We start from the raw sequence: 22,576 nt of genomic DNA, 5'->3' as shown, positions 1-22,576 counted from the left end.
ACATTTACTTAGTTAACTTCTAGTTAATTTCTAATATGTGAAAAGATGGCAGTTTATATCAAATTGCAAATATCTTAACCTGCATGTTTAAAAGAATATTATCTCTGTTCTTATTCTGAGAGTGAAAACTTCAGCCACCTCATATCATCATGTCTATTTAAACAGGGAGCAGTGTGTTAATAAATATTATTAGTGAAGCCCAGGTCTATTTGCTCTGCCTAATTGTAGACATGAGTACACTGTTGCAGTTTTTAAACATGGTCACTGTGGCATCTGTGGCAAGACAGTGTGACAAATGCTATGTTAATGTAATGTGAGCCATCAACAGAATATCCTTTCATGGTAAAGATGGTGGTACTGTGAACACAAGGTGAATCTTATGTAAAATTATGAAGATGGGGGAATAAATTTAATGCAAAAAATGTGCGTTCTTTTAATAAAAGCAAATTTATGTAAAATTACTTTTTGTTAACTTGTTGTTGTTTTTTGAGTATCCATAAAATTTAAGAAAATAAATAATAATAATAAATGAATAAATATATAATCTTAAGTGATATATATATATATATATATATGTATAAAAAAAATTCCCCACTCGCCCCAGTGGGCGGTCAATCCTTCAAGTTCGGGTCCTCTACCAGAGGCCTGGGAGCTTGAGGGTCCTGCGCAGTATCTTAGCTGTTCCCAGGACTGCGCTCTTCTGGACAGAGATCTCCGATGTTGTTCCCGGGATCTGCTGGAGCCACTCGCCTAGCTTGGGAGTCACTGCACCTAGTGCTCCGATTACCACGGGGACCACCGTCACCTTCACCCTCCACATCTTCTCGAGCTCTTCTCTGAGCCCTTGGTATTTCTCCAGCTTCTCGTGTTCCTTCTTCCTGATATTGCTGTCATTCGGAACCGCTACATCGATCACTTCGGCCGTCTTCTTCTGTTTGTCTACCACCACTATGTCCGGTTGGTTAGCCACCACCATTTTGTCCGTCTGTATCTGGAAGTCCCACAGGATCTTAGCTCGGTCATTCTCCACCACCCTTGGGGGCATCTCCCATTTTGACCTCGAAACTTCCAGGCCTGCTAGCATCTTACACCCTGCTGTTATGTGCTGGATTGTCTCTGGAGCATCTTTACACAGCCTGCACCTGGGTGCCTGGTGTGATAGACCCCAGCCTCAATGGATCTTGTGCTTACTGGAGACCAACAAGATGCCTTCCCTCTCCACAGATGACTACCACAGCCTCCTGCAGAAGATTGCAGTACTGGAGACAAAAATTCATCGCTTAGAAGTAAACGTGGAGGTAAATGGACTGTGTGGAAATGAAACAACCTTGCCTTTGATTCAAAACAATGGCGATGAGCAAGCTAGTACACAGCTAAGGAGCACAGATAACATGACCAAGAAAGTAGACTTTGTGCATTATTATAAATCCTCAAGTGATAATCCCCCCTTGGACTGTCTTGGTGCAAAACCAAGACATAAATCATGTCTCCTGGAAGGGGGAGGACGTATCACAGGCAGAGCACAGCGAGCTGAAATCTCTGAAACCGACTGGCCTTCACTTCCTACGAGACAGAGAAGCTCTTCTACCCCTGTATACGAGAGGAAACAGGACTGGACAACCGTGAATAGGAAGGTTAACAACAAACCTCCAAAACAACTGAATGTGAAACTGCAGAACAGATTTGCTCCACTATCAAAGGACCCTGGATCTATATCGGACAACCATCCATCTAAAAGTAGCGAAGTAAGGTCCGAAAATCTTTTGAAAAGTAAAAGACCACAGGGAAAGCTAAAGGCTAGGCCTGAAACTCTGAATGTGGGTGACTCTGCCGTAAAGGGTGTACAAAGGATGTGCGGTAAGAACACTAAAGTCCTCTGCTTTCCTAAGGATATGGTCAACAACCTGAAGGAGAGAATTCTTCAAATTGCAGATGAATATCCAACTGTGACAAACATTGTTCTGCATACAGGGTCAAACGATGTGTCCAAACAACAGTTGGAGGTTCTGAAACGGGACTTTACTGGATTATTAAATACTGTAAACTCTCTGAATGCAGCTGTATTCATCAGTGGACCTGTACCGCCGGTCAGAGGAGGAGACGAGAGATTCAGCAGGTTGTTTACACTGAATAAATGGCTTATATCAGCATGTGCTGACCACTCCGTGCATTTTATCAACAACTTTAATATTTTTTGGGAACGCAGGGATCTATTTAAAGCAAATGGATTTAATTTTAACAAGACAGGGGTGAAACTGTTCACCTCCAACTTGTTTTATTCCATACGTCATCCATCTGTGCTTGGTGCCAAGGCTGAGATAAACGAGGAGTTATCTCATAAAGAGGAACAAACAGTACTCCAAGAACAGACAAAGCCCAGCAGAAACCTTGAGGAGGAGCTCCATCTGCCCCCACCCGGGAAGAGCCTCAGAAAGGAGAGACATCTGAGGCAAGAAGAGGGGTCCCTATTTGCCTCCAACTCTCTCAACAACACCAACGACCAGGACCAGGACCAGGGACCACGATCTTCCCCAGTCCCCCAAACCCCTGACAGGCCATCACCCCCATCACCCTCCTCCCCCTCCCTTTCTCCCTCCTCCCCACACCTGAAATTCACTGAGGAGATGATGGAGCGGGTCAATGCTGGGCTCACATCTAACCCCCGGCCCAATCCCTTTTTGTCCCCCATAAACCCCCCACCAGAGCAGCCAAAGGTTCGCCATCGAGCCCCACCCTCAACAGAGCAATCGAAGTCACATTGCCCAGCCTCGCCCCTCTTAGTTCCTCCTTACCACCTTCATGCTCTGTCTCCGCAGTCTGATGTGTGATGTGTGGAGGGTCCGGGCTGCGAGGATTATGGCAGTGGTGACTTTTCCCAGGAGAAGCTGGGACCCTGTTTACTAGAAGGTTTTAAAATCTCTGTACTTTTAGGTGACAGAAGGAGATATGTGGCCTGGTCAAAACACAGAGAGCTGCACTCTAAAAGATTTTTAAATATAGTAAACATACCTTGTGTGCCACAGACTGCTCCCAAACACGAGGGGACAAGTAATGCCTCTAAAACACTTAAGTTGGCTTTATTAAACGTTAGATCTTTAGCTGGGAAAAAGTTTTTAATTAATGATTTAATCACTGAGCACAGCCTTGATTTTATGTTTTTAACTGAAACTTGGTTGGACCAAAGTAACAGTGGAGCTGTTCTCATCGAGACGACCCCTCCTAACTACAGTTTTATCAGTGAGGCCAGGGTGAGCAGGAGAGGAGGAGGGGTTGCTGTCTTATTTAATGAATCATTTCAATGTAAGCAGCTATCTCCTGGAAGTTTTCAGTCTTTTGAATATGTGGCTTTACAGCTAAAGGCCCCATCCAAAGTTGTGTTTCTTAATGTTTACAGGCCTCCCAAATACTGCACAGACTTTTTTAATGACCTCAGTGAACTGCCAACACGTTCTCACTCCCAACTCGTCAAACGTGTGACGCATGGTCAGGCTCCCTCTGCTGCACTTATGGACGCGCAGGGTACCCCTCTCGCGTCGGGAATTGACGTGAAGGGTCCTCCGATTGAAGAGATTGCCGCGGAAGTGCCTGTTGTCGGTATATTTAGACATTTTTCAAATCACATTGTAGTGATGTATACAGAACACAATAAATTATATAATGTAAACAACTACCTGAAAAACAGGTAGAACGATACTTTTGTATCGTTTATTGCATTTATGGAGGGAGTGATGTATGCTGGGTAATGGCACAGCTAGCTACTGGGTGACTTTATTCACCCGCTTCGGCTGTTATCAGTCCATACAATGGGCGTTATTAGCACAAATCAGTCCCATAGATATGGGCCATCTCCTGCTAGATTGTTCAGAAGGTTGTTCTCATCCATCCAGATGGAGGATCACTAACAGGAGCGTGGAAGACTCCAGAATCCACTCTGGCTGGAATCAGGTGGATATGCATTGTGTACAGGTAAGACCATTTAAACGGACAGCATTTATAGAATGACTATTAAAAGTCAGCGAGTGTCAATAATGTTAATGTGGTTATGTTAGTAATACACCGAGTGCTAATATAACAGCTTTAAGATGCATTTGTAGATATTATTACGTGTTTTACTGTCTTTATGGTGCTAGCTTAAAGTTACGGTGTAAACGTTAGCTTATATTGGAGTAAAGCTGTTACTGGTTAAACGATGTTAGCACAGAAATATTAGCTTCTGTCATGACTGATGAAGTTACTAGTTAATAAAGTTTACAGTAAAGTGTTTAATGGCAGCCACAGACTGACAGTAAATATCTCGATTAGCTTCAGTGCATCTGTAATAAATATGTGCAAGTTTCAGTGCTTCGTTTAAACTGTATGATACTTATACTGACCCAGGGTCAGTGTAAAATACAATCCTAGCTGTGTGAACAAAGCCTGGCTCCTTTAATCCTGCATGACAAACCTCAGGATGCAGGCTATTATTACTCTTTCCTGCTGGCACACCTGTCCCACCTGAGAGTCAGCTAGAAACTTACAGTGACGTGGACATCATGCAAAGACTGCCAGACTCTGTAATACTGCAAATGATCAGTGACTCAGGTTAACACTAAACTTTAAACAGCATCTCTGTGTCTCTGTGTGCTGAACATCTAGGATTGAGTCAGGCTGCATCAGCTGAAGCTGTTATTTGTATATATCAGTATTTTTTATTCAGGTGTGGGGAAAATATGTAAGACTGCAGTGAAGCGATGCACCAGATTAATCCCTGGCCAAAGGTATCGTACTTAAATCAGACTACTGATCCAGCCACATCAGCGTTTTGTGAGGTCTGTTTAAAGTAGACTAAAAGTGAACTGCAGGTTCCTGAGAGGTGGACTGTGAGCACAGAAACACATGTTCATACATACAGCTGCAGCAAACTTACATTAATTTTAAATAGATTTGTTACTCTGATGTCTGTCTCTGTGTTAGTCCTCTGACAGACTGGTGACCTGTCCAGGTGTGTTCTACCTATGACTACTGGGACAGGCTCTAGCCTCTGTAATAGAAATGTTCTGTTATTCTCATTTAAAGTATTTAACTGCTTATGCATATGCTTAGTTGTGACACTGTTCAGTGAAAGTTTCTAAAACTAGATGAACTTACTTCAGCGTCAGCAGTTTGAGAAAACAACTCCCTTTACAGGTTCTGATAAGGCCAAGGGCACAAAACAGCTTAACCATTGATCGGTTAGGTTTCATAGCGAGACACGTGAAGTGTGGTGTGATCAGTTTGTAACTTCCTCCCTCTTCCTTGGAATGCATAAAGGAGTAGGAGCACCACTTCTGTGGCAGCGCTTACATGACTGAACTGTGATGTTTGATGTGTGTTGGCGCAGTAATAAATAGCTTGATCACAGCTCTTTCTGTGTTGCAGACTTTATTTAAAAAATTCCACGACACCCCCCACCCTCCCACTGTGAACCTGAATTGAATATTCAGAAGACATTTGTTTAAATAGTTCTACAAATCTGAGCTGTTGGTGTGTCCTTGGATTGTGTGGTAATAATATTAGAGCCTGCAATCTTTCTTACTGAATCTCTACTATGAGTCATGTTACCTGAGATTAGTTCTGTTTACCTGTCAGCCTGGACGAATGTGCTGTGTGAAGGAAATTAAATTAAATCAGATCTGAACTGCGTACATTTAAGGAACCTGCTCATATTTAATTGAAATATGAACCAGTGACTTTTTTGATTGCTGATTCCAAGAGAGTCTTTGTGGAAATCCTGTTTGGCTTTCTCCATCCATCCATCCATCTTCATCCGCTTTATCCAGGGCCGGGTCGCGGGGGCAGCAGCCTAAGCAAAGAGGCCCAGACCTCCCTCTCCCCAGCCACCTCCTCCAGCTTATCCGGGGGAACACCAAGGCGTTCCCAGGCCAGCCGAGAGATATAATCTCTCCAGCGTGTCCTGGGTCTTCCCCGGGGCCTCCTCCCGGTGGGACATGCCTGGAACACCTCACCCAGGAGGCGCCCAGGGGGCATCCTTATCAGATGCCCGAACCACCTCAGCTGGCTCCTTTCGATGTGGAGCAGCAGCTGCTCTACTCTGAGCCCCTCCCGGATGGCCGAACTTCTCACCCTATCTCTAAGGGAGAGGCCAGCCACCCTTCGGAGGAAGCTCATTTCTGCCGCTTGTATCCGCGATCTCGTTCTTTCGGTCACTACCCACAGCTCGTGGCCATAGGTGAGGGTAGGGACGTAGATCGACCGGTAAATTGAGAGCTTCGCTTTTACACTCAGCTCCCTCTTCACCACGACGGACCGGTGCAGCGTCCGCATTACTGCAGCCGCAGCCCCAATCCGTCTGTCGATCTCCGGCTCCCTTCTCCCATCACTCGCGAACAAGACCCCGAGATACTTAAACTCCTCCACTTGGGGCAGGAACTCATCCCCGACCCGGAGTGGGCACTCCACCCTTTTCCGGCTGAGAACCATGGCCTCAGATTTGGAGGTGCTGATCCTCATTCCCGCTGCTTCACACTCGGCTGCGAACCGTTCCAGTGCGAGCTGGAGGCCCTCACCCGATGAAGCCAACAGAACCACATCATCTGCAAAAATCAGAGATGAGATTCTGAGGCCACCAAAGGAAAGCCCTCCGCCACTTGGCTGCGCCTAGAAATCCTGTCCATAAAAATTATGAACAGAACCGGAGACAAAGGGCAGCCCTGGCGGAGCCCATCACCCACCGGGAACGAGTCCGACTTATTGCCGGCAATGCGAACCAAGCTCTTGCAACGGTTGTATAGGGATCGAATGGCCCGTAGCAATGGGCCAGACACCCCATAGTCCCGCAACACCTCCCACAGGACACCCCGAGGGACACGGTCGAATGCCTTCTCCAAGTCCACAAAACACATGTAGACTGGTTGGGCAAACTCCCATGCACCCTCAAGTATCCTGGAGAGGATAAAGAGCTGGTCCAGTGTTCCGCGACCAGGACGAAAACCGCATTGTTCCTCCTGTATCCGAGGTTCGACTAGCGGACGAACTCTCCTTTCCAGCACCCTGGCATAGACTTTCCCAGGGAGGCTGAGGAGTGTGATCCCCCTGTAGTTGGAACACACCCTCCGGTCCCCCTTCTTAAAGATGGGGACCACCACCCCGGTCTGCCAGTCCACAGGTACTGCCCCTGATCTCCACGCAACATTGCAGAGGCGTGTCAACCAGGACAGCCCTACAACGTCCAGAGCCTTCAGGAACTCGGGGCGGACCTCATCAACACCAGGGGCTCTGCCACCAAGGAGTTGTTTAACTGCCTCAGTGACCTCGCCCCCGGAAATTGGCGGGTCATTCCCCTCATCCCCAGACTCTGCTTCCTCCTCGGAAGACGTGTCAGTAGGATTAAGGAGGTCCTCGAAGTATTCCTTCCACCGCCTGACAATTTTCTCAGTCGACGTCAGTAGCGCTCCGCCAGCACTATACACAGTGCAGGTAGAGCACCGCTTTCCCCTCCTGAGACGCCTGACGGTTTGCCAGAATCTCTTCGAGGCAGTCCGAAAGTCTTTTTCCATGGCCTCTCCGAACTCCTCCCACACCCGAGTTTTTGCTTCAGCCACTGCCCGAGCCGCATTCCGCTTGGCCTGTCGATACCCGTCGGCTGCCTCCGGAGTCCCACAGGCTAACCAAGCCCGATAGGCCTCCTTCTTCAGCCTGGTGGCTCCCTTCACCTCTGGTGTCCACCATTTGGTTCGGGGATTACCACCGCGGCAGGCACCAACCACCTTGCGGCCGCAGCTCAATGCAGCAGCTTCGGCAATGGAGACGCTGAACATGGTCCATTCAGACTCAATGTCCCCAGTCTCCCTCGGAATGCTGTTGAAGCTCTGCCGGAGGTGTGCGTTGAAGATCTCGCGGACTGGGGCCTCTGCTAGACGTTCCCAGCACACCCTCACTACGCGTTTAGGTGCACCAGGTCTGTCCAGCGTCCTCCCCCGCCACCTGATCCAACTCACCACCAGGTGGTGATCAGTTGACAGCTCAGCCCCTCTCTTTACCCGGGTGTCCAGAACATATGGTCGCAGGTCTGCTGATACGATTACAAAATCGATCATCGACCTACGGCCTAGAGCGTCCTGGTGCCACGTGCACTTATGGACACTCTTATGTTCGAACAGGGTGTTCGTTATGGCCAAACTGTGATTAGCACAGAAGTCCAATAACAAAGCACCGCTCGGGTTCAGATCAGGGAGGCCGTTCCTCCCAATCACGCCCCTCCAGGTCTCGCTGTCGTTACCCACGTGAGCATTGAAGTCTCCCAGCAGAACAACAGAGTCTCCAGGTGGAGCACCCTCCAGCACCCCCCCCCCCCCCCCCCCCCCCCCAGGGACTCTAAGAAGGCTGGGTACTCTGAACTGCCACTCGGCGCATAAGCGCAGATGACAGTCAGGACCCGTTCCCCGACCCTAAGGCGCAGGGAACAAACCCTCTTGTCCACCGGGAAAAACCCCAACGTACCGGCAGCAAGCCGAGGGGATATTAGAATACCCACCCCAGCCCGCCGCCTCTCACCAGGGGCAACTCCAGACTGAGACAGAGTCCAGCCCCTCTCCAGGAGACTGGTTCCAGAGCCCAAGCCATGTGTAGAGGTGAGCCCGACTATATCTAGCCGGTACCTCTCAACCTCACGCACTAACTCAGGCTCCTTCCCCACCAGAGAGGTGACATTCCATGTCCCTATTGCCAGTCTTGGCAGCCGGGGGTCAGTCCGCCAGGGCCTCCGCTCCTGGCCGCCACCCGGCACACAATGCACCCGACCCCTATGGCGCCTCCTGCGGGTGGTGGGCCTGCGGGAGGATGGGCCCATGTCTCCTCTTCGGGCTGTGCCCGGCCGGGCCCCATGGACTAAGTCCCGGCCACCAGACGCTCGCCCTCGGGCACCCTCCCCGGGCCTGGCTCCAGGGCGGGGCCCCGGTAACCCTATCCCGGGCAGGGTAAACTGTTCCCTCGGTGTCCTTTTCATAAGGGTCTTTTGGCTTTCTGTTATTTTAATTCTCTTCTCTGTTTTCCAGAACAGTTCTCCACAGTCGCTGTCCACATGGGTCAGTGGGACCAAGAAGCACTCTGCTAATGTGTGGACTCTGACCAGCAACATCCAGCAGGACCCAGACAGCGTTTTCTATCTCCCAGCTGGAGGTTTTTGTTTGTCTGTGACTGGAGAGTCAGATTTTTGTTGAGCTTCACACTTGCAGAGGTAAGTCAGTTTGCAGAGATCCCTCCCACCCTGGCTTTTATGTGCTAGATTTCTTATCTGAAACAGTAATATTTCAGTGACTGCTGCTTATACCACAGGTTAATACACGCTACTGATCCCTGATAGGAGAATCATCACCTCTGCCAACAAAGAAGCCTGGTGGATGTTTGTTTACAGTCTGATGATGGGACATCATGCTCTGCATCTTCAAAGTTTGCCTCCTCATTATTATTCATACCCAGTAATGTGAAGTATGCTTATATCTACTATAACTGAACCAACCTGGTGCTCTTCATTTATGGAGGCTGTTGAGTCTGAATGTTGGATGTTGTGTATCTCGTGTTCTCTGGGCTTTGTTGTCCTCAGTCTTTTCGCAGGATCAGAAAACAAAACCAGGAGGTGCGTAAATGTTTCTTCTCCATGATGTTTCTTCAAATGTTTCTTCTGGATGATGATAAGACTGTGACACGGGATGCCACCTTTGGTCTTGTGATGAAGCAAAGCTCAGGAAGAAGTGGGATTAAATGGTACCCACATGTGTGCTGCTGAGAAGGATGTACAGGGGCACCTGCAGCCAAATCCAAGCCTCAGGTTAGTTGTAGTTGCAGAACGCTATAGGACTGAGACAGCTGAGGCATCAAATGTTTGATTAAACGGATGAAAAAGAAGTTTCTTCCCTATAATTATCACTTCTTAAAATCTGTAGCAACTTCAAGTCTGTCAGCATGCTGAGCATGCTCAGAATGTGACAATATATTTTTGTTCAATATTTAATTTCTTTCAGTTGCAATTGTTAAATGAAAAAAATAAAAATATATTCTTATAATTTAGCAAACTAATTTATCAAAAAAATATACATATATCTGTATTAGTTTTAATAAATTAATTTGACAGCTGTATTGAAAATACCATATTGTATTCATACACAATCAGTTTGCTATCATTGTTTGTCTGCTCACTGATTGTTGAAGCTAAGAGCTGCTTTGATCTGTTTAGATCTAAAGTATCCAAAGTTGAGCTCTGATGTTTCTTCACCCCTGTGTGTGATATGTGATTCCTACATGCTGGCAGAGCAGAGCAGCAGTTTGTGCTCACAGATGGTGACGGTGTGGAGAGACGGTGTTGTTTCCTCAGAAGAACCAGCAGAGTCACAAAGGACACCAGTCCATCTCACCACCGTGACTTGCTGACTGATGCTCGTCTGCACTGCACAGAGGAAATCAACTGACCGAGGTTTGTCCAGTGACGTGTTATGAAATGTATATTTGTTTTATGCTTACAGATGTGTTTTTCTTGACAGAGGCTCTGCAGAGGTCAGACAAAGCAGAGAAAACATGTGCTTTACATTTTACTGTGATTTATTGAGATATTTGTTGCCTGATGTTCAGCAGGAATGGAGAAATAGAATCAAAGGGAGATGTTTTTGCTGTTTTTATAATGATGTAAGTAAATCTTCAATATTATTTATTTGCTTGGTTATATTAGGAGTGTTTCTTAGTGAGGGGGAGAGGAGTCATCATCCAGGTAAAGTGACGTAGATCAGTGGATACACTTGTCTCCCCTTTAAAGGAGACGATCCAAGTCATCCTTAAATGTTAGTGCTTTCAAATACACAAACATTTTTAAAGGACAAAAATGAACATCCAACTTTGACTGTAACACAAAATAAATCTTTGCATGTGTGTTTTCAAACTCTCAGATGGGCAGCATATCAGTCTTGGACTGTCTGACCTGCAGCACTGAATGACCACCACACATGAGCATATTCCTGCAACAGTCAGCATCTGATCTGTCATCTGTGTGCTTCTGGTTTTGGTAAGTAGAGTTACTCAACTCCAGTAACTCTAAACACATGCCATCCATTTCTAACGGCCTGGTTACTTCCTGTCAGTTACTTTAGAAACCATGTGGTCACCTGACCTAACACTGTTTCTTCTTCTTCCCCTTAATGTTCAAGTGTCACATGTCAAACAGCTGGAGAGGAAACTACACCAGTGTACTGGGATGTTTCAGCAACACGAGCCAGATGCTGTTCCTTCATGGTGACATCACCAGAGAAAGCCCACCCACCTCAGGACCTCGCCATTGATCATGATGATTATAATGATGACAGCGAGCGGAACTGAGACTGTAAAAATCCACGACCAGAATGTTTCTTTCTAATTATTAATGAATACTGAGAGCCTCTTTCTGTGTTTTGTCTGTTTTGTTTTTTTTACCTCATTTGTTACTAACAAAGTTCACAAACTCACACAGTTTACATTCTGTATGTTTCCATCTTTACCAGCCACACTCTAACTGCATTTAAGAAAATGATCCTTAGAAATCGTCCTTTTTCTCTTTTGTAATTGATGATAATTCAGTGAATATACTGCGCTGCTTCCTTTTATTGCGTCACACATTGCTTTAAGTTTTTCAGTGTCCAGTTATTTTTTAAAGCTGTTTGAATTCTCTGTATGTTTGACCCTGTAGACTGTTTGATGGACTGCTTGTCTTCCTGTTTGTTACTGTCGCCTGTTTTTTAATAAAGATTTGGATTTGTGACTTCAACACAGCCTCTGCGTGTCCTCCCTTTGTGTCCTCTTCCTCTGTGAATGTGTTGCATGTGTCACAGATTCATTTTATTAACAGCTTTCCCACAGTGAGTTGCATCAGCATTCATTCACAGCACATTTCAGAAGGATTCAGATTAATACAGTGATCTTACAGTCAGAATGATCCTGACAGAGTGCCACTGTAAATGATCTTTCAGCAGGTAAATTTTAAAGTTCAGTATTTCAAAGCAGGAGTTATGAAGAATCATACTGGCATTAGGACTAATAATATGTACTTACAAAGTCAAAGTTTTTTAATTATGCTAGAATATTGGAAGACAATCAACTTTTAGTGTTTTCCGCATATTAATTATTCTGAAATAGAGACGGTGACCCTAACTTTACAGAAGCACTAAACAACTGACAATCTAACAGACATCATTGGCCTGAGCCGACATGCACAGTGAGTCTGATCCTTTGCTGTGAGAGTCTGACAAGCATGTTTCTGGTCAGTTTGGAAGAAATAATATCACAATGTTGATCTTTTTTTCCAATATTCCTTCTCTTTTACAACATAAACTGTGATCAAAGCTACTTATGTTCACAGCATGTAATAATACTGACAGTCCAGGGCATTGTGGTCTGTTGAGCTAGGGTTAGGGTTAGCAATTCAGACATATGTAATCAATATTAAACGTCTCTGACGTGGGCCACTGTCCGCAGTGTTGGGAAATCCATACCAGGCTGGAACGAGTCAAGGTAGGTGAGCATCCACGAGAAGACACAGCAGATGCATCCTACTAATACTGACAGGACCAGGAGACTCCAGAAACCGAGCATCTTCTCTTCAGTGCCATCCTCTCCTGTCACCCTCTCTGCCCGCAGCTGAGTATGGGGTAGATAAGGGCGCAGAGAAACTCTTATTACTAATTTGTATTATAATTCAATTTTCATGAAATATTCATATTCAGTATCGGTCCTTTTATATTATAACCACGTATCCACCCAGGCTCATGGTGGGGCAGGGCTCTGTCCTGGGATGCTTGAGTACAAGGTAATGTAGACCAGGGGCCTGTTCTTCGTACGTCGCTTACTACATCCAAGATCAAATGACACATCCAAGACCAAACCATCGCGCTAACCGTGAGCTCGCTAATCCGGTTCCCCGAACACACCTGCTGTTGACGATTAGTACAGCTGGACGCAGTAATGTGACATCACTGGGTGTCGTAAAAGGGGCTACGCATCGATAGTAGAAACATTGATCGGCAACCCGCTGATTGGTCGGCGAAAATGTCGAAGGGGCGTGCTCGGTATTTTCCGGCAGCAGAGCCGGAAAATACCTCATGAGTGAGGGATTTCAGGAGTTTCAGAGTTTAATTAAAACGCAAGAGAACACTGCAAAGGCTGCAAAAGCAAGGAGAGAGGGCTGGCAGAAAGTTGCTGACAAATCAAACTCGTAGGTAATTTAATAATAATAATAATAATGGATTGGGTTTATATAGCGCTTTCCAAGGCACCCAAAGCGCTTTACCATACCACTATTCATTCACTCCCACATTCACACACTGGTGGAGGCAGCTACGGTTGTAGCCAGGCTGCCATATCGCGCCATCGGCCCCTCTGGCCAACACCAGTAGGCGGTAGGGTAGATCTATCATATGAAACTATATTGTCCAATATCATATGGCATTATATTATATTATAATATGTTATATTATATCCCCTTTCACATTAGAGCCACAACAGGACCCACAAGAACATGGGAACAAGTAAAAGTGGAATACAGGAGTATTCTACAGAATGGTAATATTTATCTCTTAGATTGCTTTTCGTCTCTTGGCAAGGTAATACTGGCCTGTAATACTCTGTTAGTTTGTTCATAACAGCAACCAAGAAAAGGGCAGAGGAAAAAAAGACAGGTGGTGGTCCTGCACCCCCTCGTCAACAAGTTGGTTAAGTAAATAATACCCTCACGGGAATATCGATATCTCTCAATGAGCACACTGTCGCGCTGAGCTAAAGGATCCTGTCTATCCCGCAATATACGCTGAATTCTGAGGACTCTCCTTATCAATCTTGCACCTTCCGCAATGGGTTGGTCGCGTATACGGACAGGACATGGCTGCGACAGGCTTCCCAAATCCACCTTCGCTTTTATAGCCGTGGTCTCTCATCTTGATTACACGAAGTAATTTACAATTACTACTCTGAAATATGAATTACATCTGTAATAATCACATACATGTAATAGAATGTTAATAGTTCATTTCCCTTTTTTAGGAAATGACCTGTATGTATCTGTGTGACATCAATAAAAGGATCAAGTGCTGCATTATCTTTAGTTACATTGATGTTATTTATTTATGGCGAAACAGTGGTAAAATATCGCTGTTGCTTTCGTATAAATGAAGCGGACATACCTGCGTGGCCGCGATCTAATCCTGTTTACATAAAGTAAACCTGCTCCCGAGCAGGTTTACGCTTACGGCTCTGTTGCTATGACAGCAAGTCCCGGATGAGCTTCGGGGAACCGAACGATCCAGGATCACGCAAAATCGTCAACAATCTAATCCAGCTAACTTACTTAGCGAGGTACGAAGAACAGGCCCCTGGCCAGGTATCCAGTCTGTCAGAATTGTTTTCAATATTTGGTTCAAAAACATGAGTGACAACAAAAATCCAACTAGGATTCTTGCATATGATGAATGAAGTCTGTCTTTGACTGAGTACGACCGTGGCTCAGGGGGTTGGGAATCGCATCTGTAACCAGAAGGTCGCCGGTTCGATCCCTGGGCTCTCTGTCCTGGTCGTTGTGTCCCTGGGCAAGACACTTTACCCTACTTGCCTACTGGTGATGGCCAGAGGGGCCGATGGCGCGATATGGCAGCCTCACTTCTGTCAGTCTGCCCCAGGGAAGCTGTGGCTACAACTGTAGCTTGCCTCCACCAGTGTATGAATGTGAGAGTGAATGAATAGTGGCATTGTAAAGCGCTTTGGGTGCCTTGAAAAGCGCTATATAAATCCAATCCATTATTATTATTATTATTGTATTGTCCAGCTGATCCATCAAACCCCCAGCAGGTGAACCTTATTCATGACATAACACGGCAACAATGTAAAAAATGTAAAAAACAGCAACAGTCTAAATATAAAGTGCATTCTAAACTCCTCTTCAATAAATTATATGCAAAGAGTCATTCCGGACTGTAAAACGTGAACTACAGAACCCAGAGTCTTCATCATTAAATCTCTGGTTGCTTCATTTTTCTATCCTATATCAGATACTTTAAGGTTAGGTTAGGTAAAGTTGCATTCTCATGGTGAGGCAAAATGCTTTATGTGTGTGTGTGCGTGTCATGAACGGCTATAAAAGGCCTATAATTAAAGAACAAAGCGGGGTTTGAGTTCGAGTTGCTGCGACTGTCACTACTTGTAAATGGAACGCAGCCTTCCTGCGGCGGACAGCTAATAACAGGAATCGGACGCGGTCCACCCAAGTCCACAGCAACCACCATAGCAACCGCCTAGCATGACCTTAAAAACATATTCTGTCTTCATAACTATCAAAATCGTGAAATGATTTGCAAAGTGTTTAAGTGTTACAGCTGCAGAGAGCTATGGCGGTATCTTTGGAAGCTGTTTACATAGCTAATAATATACGATGTAACCATGGAGACAGTCAGTCATGTGAGCTAGCGGTGCATGTTTACTACAGTGAATAAGGTGATTGCGTGCACAGCGTCCACACGCTGCAGAGGGTAAAGACATTACTTCAATATTGTTTTATATTGATATATATTTGCCTTCTGTTGACCATCACCTCAGGTTCACATTACAGTTTCAGCAGACAGATGCACACTGTCTAAATATGAACACATTCAAAAACTCATGTCTCAGAAATAAGCACAGCTGTTCATGTTTGTCATTAGAGTTTTATTTGTAAGAAAATTATGAGCTTCATATTGTGCATCAAATAAAAGAACATTTCACAACTCTGAGTCAACAGAAACAGGAAACAGAAATGTCTCTAATGTAGACGTGTACAGTGTAGTGTAAGCATTAAAAGATCATAAAAGGAAACACTAACATTTATGTGAAACTAATGTTAGTGTTTGTTCAAGAACAAACTGTAGCTGCACTAATATTACACATCTCCATTGTTGTGGTGAACAGACATGTTGCTTTTAAAACCACATGCAGTGTGTGACCGTGACTGTTCACTGAGACCATGAACGCCACTTCGCTGAAGCCTTCACCTTCTTCTTCTTCTTCTAAATTGGAAGCAGAAGGAGCACGAGCTGCTTTGATCTACTGAAAGGAAAAAGCAGAACATCTGAGTTGAAACCAGTCAGCTGAAACCATTAAGACAGGAACAATCATTCAATGCAGTGTCTCAGGTGGCTTAGCCTGTTACAACTGTTGATACAAGCTAAATACGGTTAACACACAGTGTCAGGGAGCTCCAGTGTGGGAACTAGTGGCTTTAGGTTTGTAGTCATTTAACTTTCATCCATTCATTTAATTCAGGAGGAAGAAATGTCAGGTTGGTGCAGGCTGGTTACATGCATTTGGTCCCATGCTGTCTTTAACTAAATGACTTGGTTCACTTCATGGCTGGGCTGTATGTGGGGTTATCATGTTATTTGGGCAGGAGTACCTGTCCTCTGTTAGACTTAGAAAGTTTCTCCATAAGTAGAGTTTCTAACTCTTATAGCACATCTGTGGCTGACAGCTTTTTGGTGGCTCTTTTTACCCCACACTGGTTGTGAGTGTGTAAATACCACTAGTTCTTTTGGGTTGCAGTTAACTTGGGAGGAAGAGGTGGGTCTGCCATGACTAGATGAATAACAATTATCTGGGATACATAAATTTCATAATGCATGCATATATCTCTATAAACCTGCCTGAGGGCTGCCATTTTTTACATTCAGTTATTTCTTTGTTGAATCTAAATAATGAATGTGTTACAGTTAAACTGAAACTGATCAGTGTGAATGGCTCATTGGGACACAGAAACCTTTAAATTAAACCCCATCACCTGATATCGAGTGTCAAACAATATCAAAGCTGTAAAAGCTGTTTACAGTCAGAATTTATAAAACTATGATTGTAAATAAATTCAAACAAGTGAGCTTTTCTCTTTGTGCTGAATATCAACACTGAGATTTCTTAGACTGTAAGCTTTGCTTCAGCACAACCAGTTGTAGAAGCTGCCACTCCAAATGTCTTTGATAACAAGAAAAAAATACCTTTTCAGTCCACGGCCTGAAGTTCTTCTCTGACATCTTCTGCAATCGGCTTTGTCTGCTGGTTTGAAGACAATAAACCACAAAAAGATGATTTAGTCACTTTGTCTGCATCATGCAGCTCGAATGTGTCGTGTAACGATGTTGAATAGCCGTCGTTATCCCTCTGCTGTGTCAGCAGGATTGTACTGCACAGCATCTCATTGATATGTGAGGAATGCTAATGTAACACGATAACAGACTTACATCATTAAAACATAAAGGACAGGAGATATATAGATATTTTTATATTTATATTACATTTTATAGCTGACGGATATTACTAAATAGATAGAATTTACTAAATAGCTGGATGAACATGAAAAATATGTCTATAATAACAAATGACCATGAGAGCCAGTAGAATTAATTCAACTGGACACTCAAAAGATGTCCTTAAATGCTCTTTCAGTGGCAGAACAGATGAACAAACAGTTAATTGCTTACTTGAGATGAAATCTGCTCAGCTACTTTGAAAACAGCTTCTAAGTGGTTCCTCCTGTAACAGGATGACTGCTCAGGGGTAAGACCATCATGCAGTCCAGCAACCTTTATGGTTCTGCTTTGATTCACCAGGAACTATTAGGGAAACCTTCCAGCGCCTCCTGTGAAAGACACAGGCATAAACACACAAACATTTATTAACATGTTCCGCAGTCTTCCACTTTGATTTTCTCATCCTGTGGACAACAACGTACATGGATGCAGGTTTATTGTTAACTTTTGTAAGGTTTATTTACTGAACATATCCAGCTGCAGCTCCACTGTGATCCTGAGCTGGATAAGCACTTAAGAAATGTGTCAATAAATGGACATACATCAACTTACTATATTTATCCAAACAGACTGGACCAATAATGCTTCACTGAGTTAGAGACTTTAACGTCTCTTCTATGTAAGAATGTCTCGTGCTGATAGACCTGCAAACTTGACAACAAAGGTTTTTCAGACTGCATGTAGCTGTCCTCTATGTCAGCTCACACATTTACATTTATGTCACACTTATTTCTGCTTTCCCATTTTATAATTATTACTTACATTTTGATTAGATATCTTGAGTTTGTCAATGATCAGATTACATAATTGGAATACAATGTATCCAATTCAGGGCTGCAGGAGGATGAAGCCTATCCCGGCTGATACAGGACAAAGACAGGCTGCCAGTTTATTGCAGGGCTAACACAATATGTGTAACAGAAAATCCACTTAAATGTTTGATATTTCTTATAATAATCATAATTATGACTATTATTTAAAGGTTTCTTTATAAATACATTTTGATTTTTTTTTTATAACCTCTAAAATATAAACCTGAGCTGTTTCAGATTCTGACCTCTGACCTCACTGCAGCTCCCTCTTGGAAGTACGTCTGCTTCTTGTCTTCCCCCAGTGTTGACCGCCTGCCCTTGATATCACGTACTGTACCTGAGGAACAAAAAAGGACAAACACTTGCCTTCATTTAAGAAGTACATTCATACAGAGGTAATCTATGGAAACACACTAGTTCAACCTTTGGGAGGAATCAGTTCCTGTGAAACATTTCTGTAAATGAACATCATGTGGAGAATGAATGAAATGAGTTCTTCAGGTGACTCAGCAGTCCCACACTGACAAATGAAATCTAGTTAAACTATTAAGCATCTTTGCTCTTCTGAAATCTGTGTTAAACAACAACAAACATAAATTAGTAACAAAAATACAGCTGAGTAGAGGCTTTACAAACCACCAGCAGCCATAATGCTAAATTTTAATCTTCAAATGTTTCTGAGCCGTCTTGAACCTGCTTTTAACACATTAAAGTCCAACAGTCAATGCAGCCTGACTCAATCCTAGATGTTCAGCACACAGAGACACAGAGGTGCCGTTTAAAGTTTAGTGTTAACCTGAGTCACTGATCATTTACAGTATTACAGAGTCTGGCGGTCTTTGCATGATGTCCACGTCACTGTAAGTTTCTAGCTGACTCTCAGGTGTGACAGGTGTGCCAGCAGGAAAGAGTAATAATAACCTGCATCCTGAGGTTTGTCATGCAGGATTAAAGGAGCCAGGCTTTGTTCACACAGCTAGGATTGTATTTTACACTGACCCTGGGTCAGTATAAGTATCATACAGTTTAAACGAAGCACTGAAACTTGCACATATTTATTACAGATGCACTGAAGCTAATCGAGATATTTACTGTCAGTCTGTGGCTGCCATTAAACACTTTACTGTAAACTTTATTAACTAGTAACTTCATCAGTCATGACAGAAGCTAATATTTCTGTGCTAACATCGTTTAACCAGTAACAGCTTTACTCCAATATAAGCTAACGTTTACACCGTAACTTTAAGCTAGCACCATAAAGACAGTAAAACACGTAATAATATCTACAAATGCATCTTAAAGCTGTTATATTAGCACTCGGTGTATTACTAACATAACCACATTAACATTATTGACACTCGCTGACTTTTAATAGTCATTCTATAAATGCTGTCCGTTTAAATGGTCTTACCTGTACACACTGCATATCCACCTGATTCCAGCCAGAGTGGATTCTGGAGTCTTCCACGCTCCTGTTAGTGATCCTCCATCTGGATGGATGAGAACAACCTTCTGAACAATCTAGCAGGAGATGGCCCATATCTATGGGACTGATTTGTGCTAATAACGCCCATTGTATGGACTGATAACAGCCGAAGCGGGTGAATAAAGTCACCCAGTAGCTAGCTGTGCCATTACCCAGCATACATCACTCCCTCCATAAATGCAATAAACGATACAAAAGTATCGTTCTACCTGTTTTTCAGGTAGTTGTTTACATTATATAATTTATTGTGTTCTGTATACGTCACTACAATGTGATTTGGAAAATGTCTAAATATACCGACAACAGGCACTTCCGCGGCAATCTCTTCAATCGGAGGACCCTTCACGTCAATTCCCGACGCGAGAGGGGTACCCTGCGCGTCCATAAGTGCAGCAGAGGGAGCCTGACCATGCGTCACACGTTTGACGAGTTGGGAGTGAGAACGTGTTGGAACTGCTGTCTGTGATCTGTGTTGATTTTGACTGTGTAATTATTGTTGGGGATTTTAACATCCATGTGGACAACCCTCACGACACATGAGCCGTTTCCGTTCAAAGTTACAGGCACCTAAGCACCACAGCTTTGGGGCTGGGGCCGGTGACTCTTCTTTTTGTAGATTCATCAGGCTGGTTTCCTCTATCTTGTTGGTGTTCAGGCGTCCCTGGTGTTGTTATTGGTTCCTCTCTTTGGTGGGATGGGCTCAGGTGTTATGGGGGTGTTCGTTCTTCAGGATGACCTAACTCACCGAAGATCACTGATACGTAGACTGGGGCTAGAAGGATGAGGGCAGGTTATACCTACTCGCACCTCACCTCCACTCCCAGACTACCAGCGACTCGGTGGGTTGGCGTCTTATTGTGTTGCGAACACCTTCTTCACGTGACTTTGATGGATCCACGAAGGTCTTTCAGCGATTTTGCAAGCTGTTGGTGTAGTAAGCAGCACCTGGAATGGGCCCTCCCACCGTGGAGAACTCCAGTTTTTTCGCTGGAGGACTTTAATCAGAATCCAATCACCGGGGTTCAACCTGCAAGAGACTGGAGACAGATCACTCGGCAGTTGATTGATCAAAATCACCTCTTTATTCTCAAACAGTTTTGTCATCCATTCTGCCATCGTTGTTTCGGCAATAGATTTATTAATGGGCTCACTCGTTATGGGCAGGGGAAACGGTCTGCCATGTATGACTTCAAATGGGGTCAGACCACCTGCTTCTTGAGTGATTCTCATCCATAGCTTAACTAAGCTCAAACATTCAGGCCATGGCCTTCTAGTTTCTTCCATACATTTTCTTAATCTCTGTTTAATTGTGCCGTTAGTTCTCTTGACTAATCCTGCACTTTGTGGATGATATGCACAATGATGTTTTATGCTGAAGCCTAGAGCTTCAGAGACTTTACTTATTACTTCATTTACAAAATGTGTGCCATTATCAGACCGTATTAAGCTTGGAATGCCATATGTCGGTATGTAATGGTTGCACAAACATTTTGCAACTGAAATTGCATCTGCTTTTTTCACTGGGTATATTTCTGGCCATTTGGAAAATACATCTATTATCACAAGTGCATACCTGGAGGATTGAGATTCATTTAGCTCTATAAAATCCATGTGGATAGTGTGAAATGGATGTGGTGGTGTGGGGAAACGACCTCGCTTGGGTCTTAAGTTTCCCTGTGCATTGTGTCTTTGGCAAACCATGCATGTTCTGATAAACTCTTTTGCTGAACTTTCAAAATTTTTTGTGTAGAATTGTTTATCAAGTATATGACACATCCCACCTTTTGACACATGAGTTTTCCCATGGGTCACTAAGGCGGCTGTTTTATGAAGGGATTTTGGAAGTATTGGTTTGCCATTGCACATCATGAGATTGTCTTTTAATTCTGCTCCATCTTTCAACCAAGATTTTTGTTCACTCAGTGATGCTGTCTTCTGTGCATCTGCTAGTATTTCTAATGATATTAAATCTATGGTTTCTGTTGTTAAAACATCAATGTGTTTTTCTGCAGCTGCTTTGGCTGCTTTATCAGCAAAGTTATTTCCTCTGGTTATTTCTGTGTCATCCTTTTGATGGGCTGCACATTTACATAATGCTAGTTCTTTTGGCAACATTATCACTTCTAATAACTCTTTTAGAAGGTGTGCATGTTGAACTGGGTTGCCTGTGGAGGTTATCATTCCTCTGTTTTGCCATATTTTTGCAAAGTGGTGAACTGCTGAATAGACATATTGGCTGTCTGTAAATATGTTAATACTCTGACCTTTGTACAGTGTACATGCCCTGATGACCGCGGTCAGTTCCGCACTCTGGGCAGAGTTTGAGGAACTGAGAGGTTTTGCCTCTACCACTGTATCAATAGTTGTGACCGCGTAACCCACACAATTTCTACCGAAAGTGTTTTTTGACGCAGATCCGTCTACAAAAACATTAGTGAAACTGGGCTGTGCGGAACTACACTCAACAAAAATATAAACGCAACACCTTTGTTACTGCTCCCATGGGATGGACGTAGAGACCTAAAATTCATTCCAGATACACAATATAACCATCCCTCCCAAACAGTGGTCACAAATCAGTCCAAATGTGTGGTAGTGGGCACATCTGCTATATTGAGATAATCCATCCCACCTCACAGGTGTGCCACATCAGGATGCTGATCTGACATCATGAGTAGTGCACAGGTGTACCTCAGACTGCCCACAACAAAAGGCCACCCTGGAATGTGCAGTTTTTTGCGCTATTGGGGGTCTGGGGACCCAGAACCGGTCAGTATCTGGTGTGACCACCATTTGCCTCATGCAGTGCAACACATCGCCGCATGGAGTCTATCAGATTGTCAATTGTGGCCTGTGGAATGTTGGTCCACTCCACTTCAATGGCTGTGCGAGGTTGTTGGATATTCGTGGGAACTGGTACACGCTGTCGTATACGCCGGTCAAGCACATCCCGAACATGCTCAATG

General features: G+C 44.2%; 1 protein-coding gene and 1 long non-coding RNA gene across 4 annotated transcripts in view; one reads left to right on the top strand and one right to left on the bottom strand.

Moving 5' to 3' along the window:
• LOC146673713 (butyrophilin subfamily 3 member A2-like) overlaps positions 1–22,576 on the bottom strand; it is a 177,155-nt gene that overhangs the window by 100,591 nt on the left and 53,988 nt on the right. The gene's annotated exons all lie outside the window — the stretch shown is intronic.
• On the top strand, positions 9,369–10,929 carry LOC146673716 (uncharacterized). 3 transcript variants are annotated; one of them, XR_014908794.1, is made up of 3 exons: positions 9,369–9,805; positions 10,296–10,447; positions 10,700–10,929. It is a non-coding gene; the product is annotated as an uncharacterized LOC146673716 (long non-coding RNA). The 3 variants fall into 3 exon arrangements; XR_014908792.1 differs by having other exon boundaries at positions 10,291–10,447; XR_014908791.1 differs by having other exon boundaries at positions 10,286–10,447.

The sequence above is a fragment of the Rhamphochromis longiceps genome, linkage group LG3 (genome assembly GCF_057381845.1).
Source record: "Rhamphochromis longiceps isolate RC_006_pf linkage group LG3, R_longiceps_female_GT1.1, whole genome shotgun sequence".
Classification (NCBI taxonomy): Eukaryota; Metazoa; Chordata; class Actinopteri; order Cichliformes; family Cichlidae; genus Rhamphochromis; species Rhamphochromis longiceps.
The sequence above is the reverse complement of the archived record's forward strand: the minus strand, read 5'-3'. Positions and strand labels throughout refer to the sequence as shown.